This window comes from Nicotiana sylvestris, chromosome 7, assembly GCF_000393655.2.
Source record: "Nicotiana sylvestris chromosome 7, ASM39365v2, whole genome shotgun sequence".
Taxonomy (NCBI): domain Eukaryota; kingdom Viridiplantae; phylum Streptophyta; class Magnoliopsida; order Solanales; family Solanaceae; genus Nicotiana; species Nicotiana sylvestris.
Genome location: NC_091063.1, coordinates 112,007,086 through 112,029,433, shown reverse-complemented (window position 1 = coordinate 112,029,433; position 22,348 = coordinate 112,007,086).

Genomic DNA, 22,348 nt, shown 5'->3' with positions numbered 1-22,348 from the left:
GATTGCCGCGGACATTAGGTGTGGATTCTTTTGCTTGTTTGACCTTGTTGTCAATGAGTGTCTGGATCTTGTCCTTCAATGTTCGGCACTCAGCAGTGGTGTGCCCTTTCATACGGGAGTGGTATGCACAGGTTTTGTTTGGATTGACCCATTGGGATGGATTTTCTACTGCCACAGCGGGAATAGAAGTGACGTAACCTGCGTCTTTTAACCTTTCATACAATTGGTCGATGGGCTCAGCAATGGCGGTGTATTGTCTGGGTGGCTTGCGGTCGAAATTGGGTCTTGGTCTTGGATAATTTTGGCGAGTTGGTGGTGACTGGAAGTGGGATGGTTGGGAATTATAGGTGTGATAGACAGTGACTGGTTGGGAATGTATGGGTGATGAAAGTTGATATGTAGGTGGTGATGCTTGATATGTGGGCGGAGGTGTTTGATAGGTGGGTGGAGGTGTTTGATAGGTGGGTGGAGGTGCTTGATATGTGAGTGGAGTTTTTGGGCCCTGGGCCACCATTACTACCCCAACATCTCTTTTCTTCGATATGCCCCCTGATTAGAGTGCTTTATTCGTGGCTTGCATTGCTTCGAAATTTGTTACCATCCCGATCTTGATTCCTTCCTCGATCCTTTCCCCGAGCTTGATGATATCAGAGAATTTGTGATTTTCGATGACCATCAGTCTCTCATAATATTGTGGATCCTGTGCTCTGACGAAGAATTTATTCATCTATTCTTCGTCCAAAGTGGGCCTGACTTTGGATGCTTCCGACCTCCAATGAGTAGCGTATTCGCGAAAAGTCTCAGTAGGCTTATTCTTAAGATTCTGAATGTAGAAGACATCCAGTGCATTTTCTATGTTGAACCTGAAACGGTACATGAAATCTGACGCCATGCTTACCCAATTGGACCATTTCTTGGGATTCTGGCTGATATATCAAGACAAAGCGTCCCCAGTAAGGCTCTTCATAAAGAGCTTCATTTGAATATCTTCATCTTTTCCAACCCCGACCAGCTTGTCACAGTAAGTCCTTAGGTGAACCCTGGGATCACCTGTACCATCGAACATTTCAAACTTGGGAGGTTTGTACCCCTCTGGCAGTTCCACATCGGGCTGTATGCACAGATCTTCATAGTTTAAACCCTCTATTCTTCCGTTTCCTTCAACACCTTGAACTCGACTTGTTAACTTCTCGAGTTCTTCGGCCATATTCTTAATGAGAAAGTCCTTTTCGGAGGATTCTAGTGCATAGGAAATTGGCTGGATAGAATGTGGTATAGTTTCCACGTATACGAGATTGCTCTGATTGGTGCCAGGGGCTTGGGTATAGTGATGGTCATTGGTTGAGCTTTGTGGATCGGGAATGAGTGGTGGTGTATTTTGGGGAGTGTGGTAGGTGGTGGTTGGTGGGTACGAGATTGGTTGATGCTTTTGTGGTGGAGTTGGAATTGGCAATGGATTGATATTTTGTGGTGGAGTGGCGTATTGATTTGGTATGGTAGGATTTTGCAGCTGTTGGTTTTGTGTGTTTTGGAAGAGGCGTTGGGTTCTTTGCGTTCTGTTGGTGGATATCAGAAATATTGAGGGTGAGTGATAAGTTTGCCAAATTGCAGACCTGCTCAAGTTCTCCTTCCAGTTCTAGTATCTTTTGTTCAAGTCTCAAAACCAGGTCATTCGGGGCCGGAGTACTACGACCAACGGAGGTCATTGCGTTCTCAATGTTTTCCTTTCGGATTCCACTTAAGTCGTCCATCTTTGATTTCCCTCTACTTTTTGTGTTGCTTGGAAGAGGAAGAGGTGGAGGTCCTATGGATCTAGTATGATATGCTGATGAGGCCAGTATGGATGAACCAACCTATGGGGTGGGAATAATAATAAAAATAAACAAAACAAAAAGGTAACAAGTTAGTGGGATTCTGAAATGTTTGCAGTAATTAAACACATATTGCGAAATGTAAACTCATTTCCTAATTTGGGAGCCTCATTGTGCCCGAGGTAGGCCGAGCGACAAATAAATTTGGAGAACTTAAAATGCCAATAAATGCTTCATTTCATAATATAAAAATAGTTGAATCCCAAAACGACACTAAGACAATAAAAAAATAAGTCACTACTGGCAATTGGCCTTATTACATTTGGAAAGCGAGTAAACCTAATCTATTTAGTCTCGGAAGGGCCTTCCTCAGGTTGAATGCTCTCGTTGATCAAATCCTCCAGTTCGCGTAGGTTAACCAGTAAAAATGCCTTTGCCAAATGTTCTCCTTCATTTCCCCCAGCGTTCTGGAAGTCGATGACTCTCTTCCTCACTTTTCCTTCCAATTCCAACAGGTTGTATTCCAGATATTCCAGCTTCTCGCTGGATTTGGTGGCCCTCTCTTTCCATTCATTGATTTGGTCATTTGATGGAAGATTCCTCCACCAGTCCAGTAAGAGTGAGGGTATGCTAACCATACCGAAGCTAGGGACCTCATTCCTCATTTTCTACAAAACAAAAGGGTTAGCCTTACCCCACCAGACTCGACTATTTATATATTTATGATCAACATATCGGCATTTAGTTCTCCAAATTAATGCACAAACGTGGTTGTGTCCGTTGGGATCATGGAAAACCCGATGGACTTTGGATAAGGCTGATCTTAAAGGATCATTATGTGGACAACGTAACTGATCAAACTAGGTTTTACCATGATGCATGCACAATTTTAACCAGAGTAAGGTTTCTATGGGATTTTAGACTGGTACCCTCAAGCGGACAACTTGAGGGGGAAGGCACGAAACCGTCGACTACACCGCTGATCGACTGGTTTTACCGCAAATAAGTCTTTCCGAATTTAAGGGTAGTAAATAGGAAGAGCGCAACCACTCATTAAAGCATTGCTATAGGATTCAAGACGCATGAGTGGAATATGATGTGGAACATGATTTATGTAGCAATTAATAACATGTAGTCAAGTATTTTCATGTAGGGAAAAATAAATACAGTATTTAAATAATTGAAAGACAGTTACAAGAAAATGGAACTAGGGAGACAAGTCAGTTTCCGAGCAATAAAGAAGTCATAAATGCTTGAAAAATAGGCAGTTAAATTCAAATAAGGGAGCAGCGTATGGGATAATCATGCTTGGACTAATTTCTAAAAGATAAGTTCGTTATGGTAAGAGCCTAAAAATATCCCCAGCAGAGTCGCCATGCTGTCGCACCCCCTTTTTCCCTCCCTTTTTTGACGGGAAAGAGGTCCGGATTTTGACATTCATGGGGTGTAATGACTCATTTCCTTTTGGGAATTGGGTATTTTAAGAGTTGCCACCTAACGGGTTATGGTGCGTTAGTTTACCTAAACCGATGAAATCTGAGTTGGTTTGCATTACCAGAGATTAGGGTAAGGGCTCGAAGTAACCTCGAGGGGAAGGTGTTAGGCACCCCTATTGGTCCACAATTGTGGGTCCCGACCGAACTTATATTTACAAATTAGTCCATATAAATAGTTGAATCAAATAAGTTGCAAGTAAAGCACGTAGATAACTCAAGTGGCAAAATGAAGGTTTGAACAAGCTTAAATAGAGAGAGGATTTGGTAAAGAGGGGTCCTAGGTTGTTTATCCTATAAGATCACCCCACACAATGTCCGTTAAACACTCCTCAATGAAGAGCTACACATGACATTAATACGTAGTCATCATATCCCATGTCTACCCTTCCCACCCCCTTATTGGTCATACAGAGCGAGTGTTTGGTCACTGATTCCTATTGCGTGCTGCTACCCGTCCCTTCTTAATGGTCTTGGAGGGGGTTAGGACCTCTACCTATAGGTAGTTCTAGATGTACCCCTAAGATTTAGAAAGGCGAAAACTCTAAAGTGACAGTCAAAACATTTAGGACTTTCACACATAGTGGGAGCAAATAAGAGGCTCATAGTTTCCTCCTCAAGTAAACATACAAGCAGCACGACTCAAACACAATTAAGGTCTTTATTAATTAATGTCCTAAAGCAGGATATCTAAGTAAATATGCAGAAACAAACAAAAACTTATATACCCGGAAGTTATAACCTAGTAGTTGCCTAGGGACTCCCTTTGAAAAGCCTGTTAGAATCAGAAACGCTAAACGATAGAGACGGCTTCAGGGAAATGCAGTTTTTTTTAAAACACCCTAAGGCTTGCCTATATGCAGTATACTGATGTCTATGTTGTCACACCTCCTGTTTCCGGCACCGCGAGGTGCGTAGGGAGTTTTTTCCAATTAAAGGACAGTCGAAACGGGATTGGTTTAATTATTTCAGAGTCGCCACTTGGGAGATTTAGGGTGTCCCAAGTCACCAATTTTAATCCCGAATCGAGGAAAAGAATGACTCTATATTACAGTCTGCGTACCAGAAATCTGGATAAGGAATTCTGTTAACCCGGGAGAAGGTGTTAGGCATTCCCGAGTTCCGTGGTTCTAGCACGGTCGCTCAACTGTTATATTCGGCTTATTTATCTGATTTTTAATACAATTATGAACCATGTGCAAATTTTATCTTTTACCGCTTTATTATTATAATTATTATTTTTTAGGAATGTGAACATCGCTTAAAACATATCTTTGGATTGTGTCACATGAAATGCACCCACAATACGGAACATATTTTATTTGATGTTTTAGGATTTAGATTTGGGTCGCATGAAATGCGCATCCGAGTTTAAGAAGGTAAAATTAATTAAATCGCGCCTAAAGAGTCTAACGCGTCATTATCTTTGGGGAAGGAAGTGAAATTCACTAAACAATCCATCCCAAATTCTAAGTAATTTTTTTTAATAATTAAATAAATAAATGAGATTGGAGAATCCTATACATTCGTATTATTTACATCTATTTATTTTTAGCGAAATCCTTTAATAATATCCTTTAATGACTACCTTTTTATTATTACTAAGTTTTTTTATAAATATAAAATCAATATCTACATTCTTGAAAATGACATATTAAATAGAAGAGAAAAACAAATATTAGCAGAAAGTAATAAAATTATAATCATAGATACAACATGGAATTATCAAAAAGTAAAAAATAAAAATAAAAATAAAAAAAACTAATTATCCCATAGTTGGATTAAAATTCAAATTATTAGTAAGACTTAAGCTTATTGAAACTAATTATTTACAAATACTGAAAATTGAAAGAAATAAAAACAAAAACTTGAGTTCTAAATCATATTTCTAAAAATTTAAACAATTTAACATTAACTAACTTTGTTTTAATTCATCATGTCCTAATACTTGTTTGCAAATTAATTCATGTTATAACTGAAATTGACTACATGATTCGGATTAACTTATCGTTGACGAAAAACCTTCTGAATAAGGAACTTAGTTAATTTTTGCCAAACTGATTCAATAACGCCATTTTTACGTTATTTCTTCTATTTTTTTATTAAACAGTTTTAATTAATAATCAGGCTTAAATATATTTCCTAATAATCTGGTAAAGGCGTTATTTAATATGTCGCTATAATATGCCTAGTTATGCTGATGACAGTGATTTACAGAATAATAATACATGAATAACCTAAATACAATACAAAAATTAAATTAAACTAAATTAAAATTTAACACTCCATTCTTCATTTCAGCTTACAAAATGCCAAAATTACAGTTGTGTACCTGATATTGTCAATATAAGAAGAAGAGAGTCAGCAACGTAATACGTAACACAGCAACAGCAACAATAACCAGCAATAACCAGTCAACGAAAATCCCAGTGACAGCTTTGAAAAATTCAAAATAAAATCCAGGAATGCCGAAAATAATGGACAGAAACCAAAGGAAATTTCAGATTTTTGAAAGGCTAGTTAATCTTCAACCCTTAATTTCTACACCTGTATACCAGAATATTTCTCAGGTGTGTACTACTTTCTCTTCTAATTTTCAAATTTTTTTTTCTTTGTATGTTTTTTTTTCTTTTCTTGAGAGTTTCAATGTTTTTTTTTTCGGAATAAATGTTCAGCTTTTTTTTTCAATCCCTTTTTTTCTGTCTGTATTTCTTCTCCTCTCTTGTGTTCAAGACTTCACATATATATATCCCATCCCATAAATCAATTAAAATCAATCCCTTTCTCTACCAAACCCATTATCTTCCCACTCATTCCCATTATATTAAAAAAACATATCACACCACCCCATTTCATTTTGTCCCCCATGCTTCTTTTAAAATAATGCAAGATTCCCCTTTAAATTAAATCTTGTCCCCCCTTTATATTAAATAATAATATCACAAACCACCCCATTTCATTTTGTCCCCCATGCTTCAAATAAACAATTACAAAATGTACAATTCCTAAACTACCCCTTCCGACCTTACTGAAATTACCAAACTACCCCTGAACGTATTACAAATTTACCAAACTACCCATCAGCTATAACACATCAATTAATCAAACTTAACCAAAATATAGACAATATGATCAATTTCTAACAATGTTCAAACAACAATATGAACATGGATGAACATCATAACAACAATATCACATGAACATGATTTTAACAACATTTCAACAACAAATCACATGAACACAAATTGAACAACCAAGAACAACTAAAATTTGATTGAACAATATTTTAGCAACAAACAATCCTATTTTCGGATTCAACACCAACAACAAACAAAGTATGAAGATTTCTAAATTCAATCATATTGAACTTAAAATCAACTCTAACAACATTACAACAAACAATTCTTATATTAAACTTTAAACAAGATTATGAGAACAATTCAAGCAATAATCATAAATGGTAAACAAGAAATCAAACTATACAAAATTCGGATTCAAGATCATCCAAACAAAGTATGAACATGAATGAATCTATTTTAAGACAACAAACATGACAGATTAAACGATTAAAACAATATATTCCTTTAATACAACTAAATTCTTTAAACAAATAACAAGATCGACGAAAAAACAATTATGAATTTAAACTTGAACTTATCAATATTAACAATTTCTAACAATACATAAACACATGAAACAAATTGAAGAAATAGTTGATTAAATTTCAATTTGAATCTAACAAACATCAAACTAACAAATACATACTTAAACAATAATACAAACATGAAATAAACATGAAAACAACTAATTAAACTTCTATTTTGAAATCTGAAAATTAATTTAACAAACAACATGAACATGAACAAAACCAAAAATCAAATATCTAACCATAGACATGAATAAAACAAACATTTGCCGATTTTAAATTCGAAAAATATCAAAACAAAATACGGACAAAATAAAACTCAAAAACTACTAACCGGATCGAAAGACGAACAACGACCAAACAAACAACGAACTTGACGATGAACTCACGACGTATAGGATCTTCACTTGACGAAAAACCCTCGAACTTTTGCCGGACTTTAACCGGACTGCCTTGCGTCGTCCACAACAGTGCAATGGTGAGCAACCAAACGGAAGACTCCTGGGGTCGTCGATGGCAGTACACAGCAGTGAAGGAGACGACGTGAAGCAGCAACAGTCCAAAGCAGCGAGCAGCAGCAACTGTCGACGACGTCCATGGCGGAATGGATTGCTTCCGATGGCAGCGCGCGAGCTTGGTCGTGACGAGCAGCGGCGATGGGAGCTTCGAACAGCAACTGACTCATCGAGGCTGTGTTCGTTTGGTTGTTTGGTTGAGACAGAAACAACAACGACATAGACGTCGAGCTCAACGAGCTTGAGCTCGCCGAGCTTCATCAATGGCGGATAGGGTTGGGGTCGTTTGAATGCGAAGGAGGTTGTGTCATTTGGTGGTGTTTGGACGGTGCTTGGGTGGTGTTCGACGAAGGGGGGGGTGGCTGCTGGGTAGCCATGGCAGCTCACTATTTGGAGAAGGAGAAGAAGAAGAAAAGAAGAAGAAGAAGAATGGGGGGGGGGCGGATGACTTAGGTCATTTTTAGGGTTTTTGGGTTTTTTTTTTTTTTTTTTTGTTTTGTTTTGTGTCTTTGAAATGCAAGATAGGGGTATTGGGTCTTTTGGGTTATGGACTGGGTCGACCCAGTTCGAAATGGACTGGGTCGTAGGGAAGATTGGGCCATTTTTTGGGCCTATGGCTTGAAATCGAAGAAGAGGCCCAATTCCGACTTTCTTTATATTTTCGCTCTCTTTTCTTCTTTTATTTTTCTAAAACTAAATTATAAAAATACTTAAACTATTATTAAGAACTAAATTAAGTTATAAAAGTGCAAATTAACTCCCAATAACAATTAACGCACAATTAAGTATTAATTAAGCAAAAAATTGTATATTTGGACATTAAATGCTAAAAATGCAAACGATGCCTATTTTGTAATTTTTGATTTTTGTAAAACAAATTTAATTACTTACAATTGTAGAATTAAATCCTATATGCAAAATGCGACATATTTTTGTATTTTTTATTAATTTATCAAATAAACACGCACAAACAAATACAAATAATTATTCAAAATATCACAAAATATCACAAAATTGCACACCAAAGAAAAATCATTTTATTTTTGGATTTTTTGGGAGTAATTCTCATATAGGGCAAAAATCACGTGCTTACAGCTGCCCCTCTTTGCCCGGATACACGAAGGGTTTTCGTGCAAAGAAAAAGCGAGCGATTTTTGCCCATCCGAGTACTCCGTGTGAAGCATTTTTTGAAAAAGATTTGACCGAACCTTTGCTTCAAAGGTTTCCTACATATCCTGGGCTAAACAAGAATCAGGTCAATGTAGTTCGGGAAGTTTTTGGTAGCTGGGACTACCGTGGGACTGCGATGTTACTGCTGTTGCATGTTGTTATCACTGCTTACCGATCTCCTTGTTACACCGTGCTTAAAAGAAAACAAGAAGCTAGGCTAAACTAAAATTTGTTCTTGTTGTCTTGCTTTCTTGTCGGCTTGTGTTTCCTCCGGTGCTTTTCTTCCGATGTTTTTCTTCCTTTTGACACATGGACTTGAGTTTATGCTGGGACCTCTTGTTGCAACCTTCTGCTTCCCGGTGCTGGGGATTTTATTGTTTACTGCTGGGGATTCCTGTTGTAACCTTCCGCCTTCTGGTGGGGTTACTGATTCCAAGCTCTGTAATACAAAACTAAAAAGTTGCTTCAATGCAAAATTATGAAATGTATGCCCGCATTATACTGGTGGACGACCTAGAACTGAAATGTATTCCCGCATTTTACTGGTGGGCAACCTAGAACTGAAATGTATTCCCGCATTTTACTGGTGGGCGACCTAGAACAGAAAGTATTCCCGCATTTTACTGGTGGGCGACCTAGAACTGAAATGTATTCCTGCATTTTACTGGTGGGTGACCTAGAACTTAAAAGTATTCCCGCATTATACTGGTGGGCGACCTAGAACATGAAATGAAAACATAAATGCATACCCGCATTATACTGGTGGGCGACCTAGAACTGAAATGTATTCCCGCATTATACTGGTGGGCGACCTAGAACTGAAATGTATTCCCGCATTATACTGGTGGGCGACCTAGAACTTAAATGTATTCCCGCATTTTACTGGTGGGCGACCTAGAACTTAAATGTATTCCCGCATTTTACTGGTGGGCGACCTAGAGCATGAAATGAAAACATAAATGCATACCCGCATTATACTGGTGGGTGACCTAGAACATGAAGTGAAAAGACAGAAATATATTCCCGCATTATACTGGTGGGCGCCTAATTGGTAAAGAATAATTTGAATTTGTTTCCTCGATTCTCCGAGAAAATTTCCGCTTGTGGCAGAAAATTTTATGCCCCAATTCTGGCGATCTTTCTTATGGCGTATTTTTAAACCATCATCAACACTTTATTTTCCTGTTCAAATCAAAGAAAATTTAGTTAGTTTTTTTTTTTTTTTTTTTTTTTTTTGAAAAATGGCGAATGGTCATGTCACTCCTGATGGGGATGACTGTTCCCTTTCCCTTATTCTTGTTCGGCGTTCTCAAAACTTGTTGGGGATGATGTTATTTTCTGGGGATTACATTCTGCTGGGGATGGTTTTTCCATTTATCCCTTCACCATTTTGTATCTCAAAAATTTCTGGAGGTTATTTTGCCGAAGATGAATTTTCCTTTCTTCTCTTCCCCTTCTGTGTTGTCCGACCACCTCGTAGCTTGGTCGATATTCGGTCGGAGTACTTTGGGGATCGTCTTGGAACTTGGCTTACAATTTCCTCAACATGTTTTTTTTTTTTTTTTTTTTTTTCCGGCTCTTCCCCGTACTTCCCTTGTCATTTTAGGACAGTATTATTCGGCCTAGCAACCAACGTCTTTTGCCTTATTGCCTTGTCTCTTGCCTGCCCTTTTCACTTTTTATGTTGTACCATTTTGGCAACTGGTAGTAAGCTCTGAAAGACCTTCCTTAAAACATAAATTTCTAGAAAAATTCTTTTAAACAACAAAATGAAAAGATAGAAAAATGAGAAAATCTTTCTGAACAAAAAAAAATGAACTTATCTGGGTGATACAACCGATTCCAATGATCATGTTGTGCATTCCGGATTAATCAACCCAGTCTATTTGTGTCGATCAAACTTTCTGATGTCTTCACTTGCTGGGGATAAATAGGTGCCCAATTCTTCGCAAAATACGGATCTTTTCCGTCAATCTATCTTGTCGCCTTATAGTGCCCTTCGCGGGGTTTTCACTAACAAGGCTCTCTCATTTCTCACAACTCCCGTCGCCTTATGGTGCCTGTGAAGGTTTTCACCGATAAGACTCTCTCATTTTGTATTTCTCAGCTTACGTCGCCTTATGGCGCCTGTGAAGGTTTTCGCCGATAAGACTCTCTCATCTTATTTTCTCAGCTTGGGATTGGAGTGTTGCCGATAAGATTTATCTCTGCCGGGAATTCTTTTGGCTAAAAATTCTTTCAATTCATGATCCTCATTCAGTCAGGGACCGATGTTTTATTCTTGGTTTTCATTTGCCTATCTTAACACCTCTCGGATACTGATCGGGAGGTCTTTTTTGGATATTAATATAGGTTTTAGAAGAAAAGGATATAAAATTCAAAATAACTTTGATGGGTAAAGTATTACAACTCTTGGAATCAAACTCTTTTTTTTTCTTTTTTTTTTCAAAATTTAGAAACATAATTTCTGCCCCAGTTTTCTTACTTGGGGATTTTTCTTTTGATTTTTTTTCTTTTTTTTTATTTTATTACCTTATGACCGAGCCGTGAGGCGCCTACGTATCCTCTTTGAGGAATCAGGTCGAACGTAGTTCACTAACTCCTTTGTTTTCTTGCGACCTTCAAAAAGTTTTTTTTTTTTACATTTTTTCATTAATGATTCCAAGAGAGGGGTATAAAAAGATAAGTATGGCTCAAAGGGGTAAAGCAAAGGTTAAAAGTGTTTGGATAGAAGAAAGAATTGCCTCCGTCATTTCATTATCCGATAAGCACTAAGTATAAACAAACAAATAAACAACAAAAGAAATTACACATAATATCTTTTGACTGCATCAGAATTGATAGCCATGTCGACGCATCTTCCTTCAACATCCGTCAGACGTAAAGCGCCATTGGATAATACTCTGGTCACAATATACGGCCCTTGCCAATTCGGGGCGAACTTGCCTTTTGCCTCAATCTGATGTGGGAGGATCCGTTTCAATACTTGTTGCCCTACTTCAAATTTTCTGGGGCGCACCTTCTTATTGTATGCTCTTGCCATTCTCTTTTGATACAACTGGCCATGACATACTGCTGCCAATCTTTTTTCATCCATTAAACTCAGCTGCTCTAGTCGGGTTTTGACCCATTCATCATCGTCAATCCCGGCCTCAGCGATAATTCGAAGGGAAGGAATTTCAACTTCCGCTGGTATTACTGCTTCGGTTCCGTATACCAACAAATAAGGAGTCGCACCTATTGAAGTACGAACAGTAGTGCGGTATCCTAACAACGCAAATGGTAGCTTTTCATGCCATTGTCTGGATCCTTCAATCATTTTCCTCAATATCTTCTTTATATTTTTGTTGGCTGCCTCAACTGCTCCATTCGCCTTGGGCCGATACGGAGTGGAATTACGGTGTGTAATCTTAAACTGTTCACATACTTCTCTCATCAAGTTGCTGTTAAGATTAGCACCATTGTCCGTGATTATTATATTTGGGATCCCAAATCTACAAATGATATGGGAATGGACGAAATCCACCACTGCCTTCTTGGTTACAGACTTAAAAGTTTTGGCTTCAACCCACTTAGTGAAATAATCGATGGCTACCAGAATGAACCTGTGACCGTTCGAAGCTGCCGGCTCGATAGGCCCAATGACATCCATGCCCCATGCTACAAATGGCCATGGTGCGGACATTGTGTGCAATTCCATTGGTGGAGAATGAATCAGATCTCCGTGTATCTGACACTGATGGCATTTTCGTACGAAACTGATACAATCATGCTCCATAGTGAGCCAATAATATCCCGCTCGCAGAATCTTCTTTGCCAACACATATCCGCTCATATGGGGCCCACAGACTCCAGCATGTACCTCTGTCATCACTATCGTGGCTTGACCTGCATCAATACATCTCAGCAATCCCAGATCTGGGGTTCTTTTGTACAACATTCCTCCACTGAGGAAAAATCCATTTGCCAGTCGTCGAATGGCTCTCTTTTGATCTCCGGTTGCCTGCTCCGGGTATATTCCTATCCTGAGGTATTCCTTGATATCATAAAACCATGGCTCGCCATCCATTTCTTCTTCTATTATGTTGCAGTAGGCATGCTGATCACGAACCTGAATATACAATGGGTCAACATGGATTTTGTCTGGATGGTGCAACATCGATGCTAAAGTGGCCAAAGCATCGGCAACCTCATTGTGAACTCTCGGGATGTGTCTGAACTCCACTGATCGAAATCGCTTGCTCAAATCGTGCAAACATTGTCGGTATGGTATAAGCTTCAAATCCCGTGTTTCCCATTCACCCTGGATCTGATGTACTAGGAGGTCCGAGTCTCCCAAGACCAAGACGTCCTGAACATCCATGTCTGCAGCCAATCGTAGGCCCAAAATACATGCCTCATATTCAGCCATGTTGTTAGTACAATAGAAACGTAGCTGAGCTGTAACAGGATAGTGATGTCCTGTTTCTGAAATAAGTACTGCTCCTACTCCAACTCCTTTCGCATTAGCAGCCCCATCAAAGAAAAGCTTCCACCCTGGCTCCTCATTCAGTTCTAACTCCTCTATATGTATCACTTCTTCATCTGGAAAATACGTCCTCAAAGGCTCGTATTCTTCATCAATAGGATTCTCAGCCAAGTGATCGGCCAATGCTTGAGCTTTCATGGCCGTCCTCGTCACATAGACAATGTCGAACTCTGTGAGTAATATCTGCCATTTTGCCAATCTTCCTGTGGGCATAGGCTTCTGGAAAATATACTTTAATGGATCCAGACGTGAAATAAGGTATGTAGTATGTGACGACAGATAATGCTTAAACTTCTGTGCTACCCAAGTTAGAGCACAACATGTCTTCTCAAGTTGGGTGTACTTATTCTCATAGACTGTAAACTTCTTGCTGAGATAATAGATGGCTTGCTCTTTTCTTCCTGTGATGTCGTGTTGACCCAACACGCAACCAAACGAATGATCCAGGACCGTTAGATAAAGGATTAATGGCCTCCCCGACTCAGGTGGAACCAATACAGGTGGATTAGATAAATAACCTTTGATCTGGTCAAATGCCTCCTGACATTCTGCCGTCCATTCTATCGCGGCATCTTTTCCTCAACAATCGAAAGATGGGTTCACAAGTTGTTGTGAGCTGAGCGATGAATCTGCTGATATAGTTCAACCTTCCCAACAGACTCATTACTTCTGTTTTGTTCCTCGGTGGCGGCAATTCCTGGATGGATTTGATCTTTGACGGATCCAACTCAATGCCTCGCCGACTGACGATAAATCCTAACAGCTTTCCAGATGGAACACCAAATGCACATTTGGCTGGGTTGAGCTTAATGTCGTACCTTCGAAGTCTTTGGAAAAACTTCCTAAGGTCTGCTACGTGGTCTTCCTGACGCTTGGATTTGATGATCACATCATCTACGTACACTTCGATCTCTTTATGTATCATATCATGGAACACAGTAGTCATTGCTCTCATGTACGTTGCCCCAGCGTTCTTCAAACCGAATGGCATTACCCGATAACAATAAGTCCCCCATGGCGTAATGAAAGCTGTTTTCTCTGCATCTTCTTCATCCATCAAAATCTGATGATACCCAGCGTAGCAATCCACAAAGGAGCCGATTTCTTTCCCGGCGCAATTGTCGATCAAGATATGGATATTGGGCAATGGAAAGTTATCCTTTGGGCTTGCCCTGTTCAGATTACGGTAGTCGACGCATACCCTGATCTTCCCATCTTTCTTTGGTACTGGCACTACATTAGCCAACCAATCAGGATATCGAGAGACCCGAATAACCTTTGCTTGCAGCTGCTTGGTTACTTCTTCTTTAATCTTCACACTCATATCTGTTTTGAACTTCCTCAGTTTCTGCTTGACAGGAAGACAGGCCGGGTCAATGGGCAATTTGTGAACCACTAGCTTGGTGCTTAAACCCGGCATGTCGTCATATGACCATGCAAAAATATCTTTAAACTCAATGAGTGCTTTGATTAATTCTTCCCTGATGCCAGGCTCAATGTGGATGCTGATTTTGGTTTCTCGGACATTATCCGCATCCCCTAGATTTACAGCCTCGGTGTCATTCAGATTAGGCTTGGGTTTCTCTTCAAATTGGCATAGTTCTCGGTTTATTTCCTCGAAGGCTTTATCCTCATCATATTCAGACTCATAATCGATCTCTTGTATCATTAAATCAGAGTCAGATTGATTTATTAGACTAGGTCGAAGATCCGTCGTGCATGCCATGTCATTAGAACCAGTAAAAAGAGAACTGTTCAGAAAGAGAAAAGAATAAAACAAAATTAAAATGAGACAAGAAAAGAGTTTTATTAAAATGCGGGATAACAGGGTTCACACTTTTACAAGATAAAATGAGATTTGGATTACACCCTGAATAATCCGAAAAATAAAAAAGCAAAAATCAAAGCCTACTACCAGGACTCTCCCCGAGTAGGAAGAGGAGTAACCGTCCAATTGTTGGTTTTGGCTTCAGGCCCCATAAACTGTATGTCTGTTCCACTGGAACCCTCTCCGACTTCTACCATATTGACATTAGTGAACAATCTTTCGAAACTCTGATTCAGATCCCCGTCAATCCCAATCAATCGCCCGAGAACTTTCGGGACTGGTGACCCCTTGGCGCTTGCTCTAACAAAAGATCTTGAGAGACGTGGCACAGGTTTGGGAAGAAACCAAACTTTCTTCTTCATTTTCCGAGCTCGTTTTACATCTGCCGCAGTCGGTTTGAACCCCAACCCAAAGGTCTCCAAATTCTTGGGCAAGGAAACAGGTTGAACAATTCCCTGAAGTTCAGCTCCCAAGCCTTTTCCTGGCATAAACCCATTACCTAGCATTTCTGAAACCATCATAACCGTTGCGGAAGCTATCCTAGGATGCTGAATGATTTCACCCTCGGGGATCTTGTTTGCCGACACTGCATCAAAAATCTGGTAGACCCAGGGACCTTTGTCATCATTAGTCTCTATGAAGGGTACAATGGCGCCTCCTACGGTGCACGCAGTGTCCTCGCCGTGCAATACGACCTCTTGTCTATCCCACTCGAACTTGACCATCTGATGCAAGGTGGATGGCACTGCTTTGGCTGCATGGATCCACGGACGTCCCAACAGAAAGTTATAAGATACCGTAGCATCTAATACCTGGAATTCCATGGTAAACTGGACTGGACCGATGGTCAACTCAAGTATAATATCCCCCACGGTGGCTGTTCCATTTCCGTCAAATCCTCGGACGCAAATGCTATTCTTTTGGATTCTTCCGTGGTCGATCTTCAATTGGTTCAGGGTGGATAATGGACAAATATTGGCACTTGAGCCGTTATCCACTAATGCCCGAGTAACTGCCGAATCTTCACATTTGACAGTTAGGTAGAGAGCTTTATTATGCTCCGTGCCCTCCACTGGCAGATCATCATCTGAAAATGTTACCCTGTTCACCTCGAAAATTTTGTTGGCAATCGTTTCCAGGTGATTTACAGAAATTTCATTGGGCACATGAGCTTCATTCAGTATCTTCATCAGGGCCCGACGATGTTCATCCGAATGGATTAATAATGATAGCAGTGAGATCTGGGCCGGTGTTTTCTTCAACTGTTCGACCACGGAGTAATCCTGCACTTTCATCTTCTTTAAGAAATCCTCAGCTTCTTCTTCTGACACAGGTTTCTTTATTGCAGCTGGATTGGGTCTTCTCAACTCCGCCGGAGCAAAACACCGTCCTGATCGAGTCAGTCCCTGCGCCTCACAACTATTCTCCTCCACTTGTTGTCCCTTGTACATCACCACTGCCTTCTCATACTTCCAAGGCACAGCCTTGCTATCAATCATTGGTGTTTGGACTACTGGTTTTATGATGACCAGTTCCCTGCAGACCCCTTTCACAACAACCACGGGTGTAGATGATGCTCCCGTTATTACCAACTTGGCTGGTTCTGGTTTCCTTGTAGCGGCAGATGGATTCTTCCCCAATATCACCACTGGCTTGACATCTTCCCCCTTCAACTGTACCCCTGCTTCCTCATTGATCGATTTTTCTTTTGGAGTGGCACGGATCATCATCACTGTCTGTGGGGGTTTCTTCGGCTCCCCTACTTCGTGCACAAGCTCGATCATGTGGGCTTCAGGGTGCTTTGGCAATGGGTTCTGGTTAATGTTAGGTGCCTCCGGTGCCTGTACCTCGATCTTGTTGGTATCAATAAGATCTTGTATTGCATGTTTCAGCCTCCAACATTTCTCGGTATCATGTCCGGGAGCTCCCGAACAATATTCACATCTTACCGAGTGATCCATATTTTGGGGTAAGGGATTTGGTAATCTAGGCTCAACAGGATTTAATAAACCCAACTGCCTCAATTTGTGGAACAAGGCAATATAAGTTTCCCCCAACTCAGTAAAAGTTCTTTGCCTCTGCAATCTTTCATTTCTGGCGGCCGGATTTCCCCTGAAACCCATCCCTGGAGGGTTCCTGTAGGCTCTTGGTGGTGGATAGGTGTTTTGTGGTGGTGGGTATGTGTTATGTGGAGGTGGGTATGTACTGTGGGGAACCGGCGCGCGCCATTGTGGGCGAACCGGAGGTTGGGTGTATGTCTGGGCTTGATGGACGGTGAAATGTTGTTCTTGTGGTTGGTAGTAGGGTTGTGGAGGGTAATTTGGAATGTGTGGGTAGTTTAGACGATGGGGTCTGGGTTGGTAATGAGGGGAAGGACCTCTAGATCTGGACCAATTGTCGGCCTCTAATGTCGTGACCTCCTCTCTCCTTTTCTTCCCTAGCGCACCTCCCGTGCCGCTCTGAATGGCCTGAGTTGTTGCCTTAATTGCCGAATAACTCAGGATCTTATTAGACTTAAGTCCCTCTTCTATCATACCTCCCATTTTCACAACTTCATTAAATGATTTGCCAACTGACGTCACCAAGTGACCAAAGTAAGTTGGCTCGAGAGTTTGTAAGAAGTAATCCACCATTTCTCCTTCTCTCATTGGGGGATCAACTCTGGCTGCCTGTTCTCTCCATCGGAACCCAAATTCCCGGAAGCTCTCTCCGGGTTTCTTCTCGAGCTTTAGCAATGTGAGACGGTCTGGGACTATCTCAAGGTTGTATTGGAAATGTCCTGCGAAAGCCTGTGCCAAGTCATCCCAGGTGTACCACCTGCTCGGATCTTGTCTTGTATACCACTCTAACGCCGACCCGCTCAAACTCTGGCCAAAGTAAGCTATTAATAGCTCATCTTTGCCCCCTGCTCCCCTCATTTTGCTACAAAAACCTCGTAGATGTGCCATAGGATCACCATGCCCTTCGTATAAATCGAACTTGGGCATTTTGAACCCTGCTGGTAATTGAACGTCAGGGAAAGGGCATAGATCCTTGTAAGCCACGCTGACTTGGTTACCTAACCCGTGTATGTTCCTGAAGGATTGCTCCAGGCTTTTAAATTTCCGCATCACCTCGTCCTGCTCTGGGCTCTTAGCCGGCTTTTCAATCTCCGCCGGGACCTCAAAGTGGGGATTATAGGTATGTGGCTCGGGTGCTTTGAATGTGAGTTCAGGGGGGTAGTATTGTGTATCGTGAGCCTGAAACAATGGCTCACTAGATGATCTGTGCAATGGGGCTGGGGGAGGTGCCACAAAGACGGGAACATTTGGTGGAGGAGGGTTTTGAGTGGGTGGTGGAGCTTGGGAATCATAAGCCTCTCTTCCCTGATAATAATGATGGCTTGGGAAACTTGTTGAAGGACCGGGAGAAGGGTATTCCGGCGTGTGTGTTGGTTGGAGGGTAGGAGTAACGGGTAATTCTTGCCCCTTCTGGGCTCTAGCTAAGGCTATCTGCATTTCATTCATTTCTAGCCTCATTTTTTCCATTTTCTCCAGGGCTTCTTTCAGCATCTGATTGGCCGTTTTTTCTGACTCAACGCTGTTGTCTGACCCAGTCATACTTTCTGGTATAGGACCTTTTGATCTTGTCTGATAATGGTACGGTGCCAGTACGCTCTAACAACTAACTGATATTGGTATGAAAAAACAACAAACTTGTCAGTGGTAGAGTCTTAACAGATATTGTAATTGCACGTTAGGGGGATGCAATGCTCCTAGGCAGTTAATCATTTCTAACATGCTTTTGCTCCGATCCGCATGCATCATCCCGGCTTATTTTTGCTCTGACAAATATATATTCTTCCTCTTTTTTTTTTTTTCTTCTTTTTTTCTTTTTAATTACGGTCGAATCCTATAGAGATTGCCTACGTATCGTGACCCCGCACGAATCAGACCAAGCGTAGTTCGTGCCATAAGACCAAATATATATATATATTTTTTTTTTATATTACTCAAAAATAATGCTATTACAAGCCATCACAGAAAAAACAAAAAAATACAGACTTTATATATATATATATATATATATATATATATATTTTTTTTTTTTTTTTTTTTTTTTTTTGAGAATGTTTGAAGAAAAGGAAAAAACATATGGGTAGACAACAGACTCGAAAAACAAACAAGTGCAAGATTGAACTAGGGATACATTAAAGCTTTGAATTTTGGTGCCCACGAGGCATCATTCGGCCTTTCCGCGGGCTTGGGGGCCAGGCTTCTTTGCAAGCTTTTTAGTTCCTCCATGATCTGATGGACATAACCCATGATTGAGGCAAATAGGACATCACGAGGCATCTCTTCACATGTTAGGCACTTTGTGGTGATATAGCGCCCTATATCATTGATCCTACCCCTGATTCTATCCCTCTCTATGCACAGCTGTTCTATCCGTTGATTCTTTAGTCCCAATATTCGAGTATTGTCAATGAGCTGCTCTTGGAACCTCTCCATTTGTTCTTCCATCCGGGCTATCGACTCATGGTAGTGTTCTCTATATGTTCTAGCATCCTGGGCTTGTTTGAGGACCCGATTATTGAGAATGGAGTTTATCTCTCTCAATGTCGCGACACTCATTTCATAGTCCCTTTTTACTTTCCATAGGTGCTCTCTCCGTGATGTTGTAACTGTAGCCCACCTGACCCGCATTCTTGTTATACAAGCCTGGGATCTCTCCAAGTCTTCTCGGCTTTGGCTGACTTGATTTCTCAATTCCGCTATCAACCTTTCATCAGATCGACGTTTCTGTCGGTCGCTATCACTCTTACTGACTTGGCGAATTCGGGCTTTCAGTGCCTGGTTTTCTTTGGCTAATTTGTTCTTCTCACCCTGCTCTGAGGCTACCTGAACGTTGTTTTCAAACATAAGTCTTTCAATTTGTCGCTTCAGCTTCCGGATTTCAACCCGGTAGCCTTCCTCTCTCACTAACCAGCCCCACTGTTCCTGCGAATCATCCGTAAATTGTTGGACGTGAGCTCTTTTGGCAGGCCTCTGACGAATCTGGAACCTTTTCCCGAACCAAACATCGTATTTTGGGTCTACCTCACCCTTAGCCAGCTCTCGAACCATAGTCTTGGGTTCAAGGAATCTACATTCGTGCCACAACTTTCTAATTTTTCCTTCGGGGAACACGACTCCTGGACTCAACTCAATGGCGTGCTTGCTTAGATCCTCATCAGTGGGAATTACCTGAAATCTTCCTAGTTGGCGCAGTACCCGATGAGGAGCATATGGTTGGATGCTACGAAGTCCCATCAAAAGAACATGACATTCCTCGGCCGCCATGTATATTACCTCAGTATCATTCAACCACCCAAATGCCCATTCAACTTGGTCGGCTGTTGTTGACCTCAATTGTGCAAGCCATGCTTCGACGCCTTCGGGAAATATGACGCCTGTCATTCGTTTCTCAAAGCCGCTAATGCAGTTTTTCTCAGTCAACCCGTGGTTCATGTATCCCACTCGGTGATGGAGGTGTTCTTGCATCCACAACTGGAGTAACAGATTGCATCCCTGAAAGAACTTGCCTCCTTCTCGGCATATAGTTAAAGCTCGGTAGATTTCAGACAAAATCAAAGGAACCACAGTACTGTCGGTTCTTTTGATTGCAACATCGGCCATCCCTACAAGGCCTATCTCTATTTTTTTATCTTTGCGGGGACAGACCACAATTCCCAGAAATGCTGTGATAAATGCCAAAGTACGTCTTGCTTCCCACCTGATTCTGTTCCCAGTGTGAGTTAATCCGAGGTTTGGTTCTTCCAAACCCTGAGGAATTCCGTACCGTTGATACAAGAATTGGAGAGTACAACATCCCTTCGACAAATCATCATTCTGTACCTTCCGACTAATGCTTAGTAAATCCAAGAACGCGTGCGGAGATACTGGTCTTGGTGAAAGTAAATACTGCCCTCTTAGTTTCCCATTCAACCCCGCATATCCGGCGACTTCCTCTAGTGTAGGTGAAAGTTCAAAGTCAGCAAAACGAAACACGTTGCGTGTTGGGTCCCAGAACGGTATTAGAGCCTCGATGATATCTGTCCTTGGCTTGATATTCAACAGATCGACAAAACCTCCCAAAACTCTTTCCACTATCTTTATACTATCCTTTCCCATATCATTCCACCACATGTGGAGTTGCGAAGGGACCTCGCTACACACTGAGAATGGTTCATTTTGACTTGTGCTCATCCTGCACATTTATTATAGTGATTAAAGAAGGAAAAACTTTTATTTGACTTAAAAACTATCTATATTCTAAAGAAATATTTTTTGGATTTTAATAATTTTTTTTTCTTGAAAAAAAACTTTTAAGGAGAAAGGAAATATTTTTGAACCAATATTCTGAATTTATGAAAGAAATACTACAGAAAAAATATTTTTGAATTTTATTTTGAATATCTTTTAAACAAATAATTGGGATTTTGAGATTAAAAGGAAATATATTTTTTTTTTTTAAAAAAAAAATTGAGGTCTAAAAGAAAAACTTTCTAAAGAAGTGAGTAATGTTAAATATTTTTGGATTTTTTTTTTGAATATGGTGAGCCGAAACCAAAGAGGTTTGCCTCTGATCTCACATCCGGTGAGAATCATACCCGCGTAGTTCAGGCTATAAACTAACTAATTTTTTTTTTTTTGAAAACAAACAAATTTTTCCACTTCCTTTTATATAAAAAAAAACTATTTTCATTTTTCATTTTTTTTTTTTAATAAAGCAAATTAAAATAAAAGACTTATTCCTACACACTTTCTGCTTTCTAGGCAAAAAAAATATATATATATATGTTTTTTTTTTTTTTTTAAAAAAAATTCGGCAGCACTTCGACAGTACTTGGACACTGATTTTTTCTAAATTAATCAAATAACTTTTCACTTGCTATTTTTATTTTATTTTATTTTTTACACTCCCGAGACTCAGAAGCCGGTCAACATGCAAGACCGAGCAAATAAATGCACATAAAACAAATAAGATGCATCAGGATGGTCATTTTCATTTTTGGTGCACCTGTCCTAGACAGACCCAACCCCTGTGTTGAGCCTCCAAAGTCAGATGCACGTGATGCAAACAAACGTTCCTACTAGGGATCCGACATGTGGTTTTGTTATACTAGGTTCAGAACCTGGGTGTTTGTTCTAGACCTGGCTTACCCGAGCGGACAGCTCGAGCCGAGGGGGGTAGCGTACCGGGAATACAGAAGCTTCACCGGCTTAGCAACTTGTCCGAACCTCGTTCTAAATTGGGATTTTATACTATACAGAAAAGAAGTCGTACGAAGTACACCCTTCTTCATGATTTAGAAGACTCAGAGAGGAGATGGGTT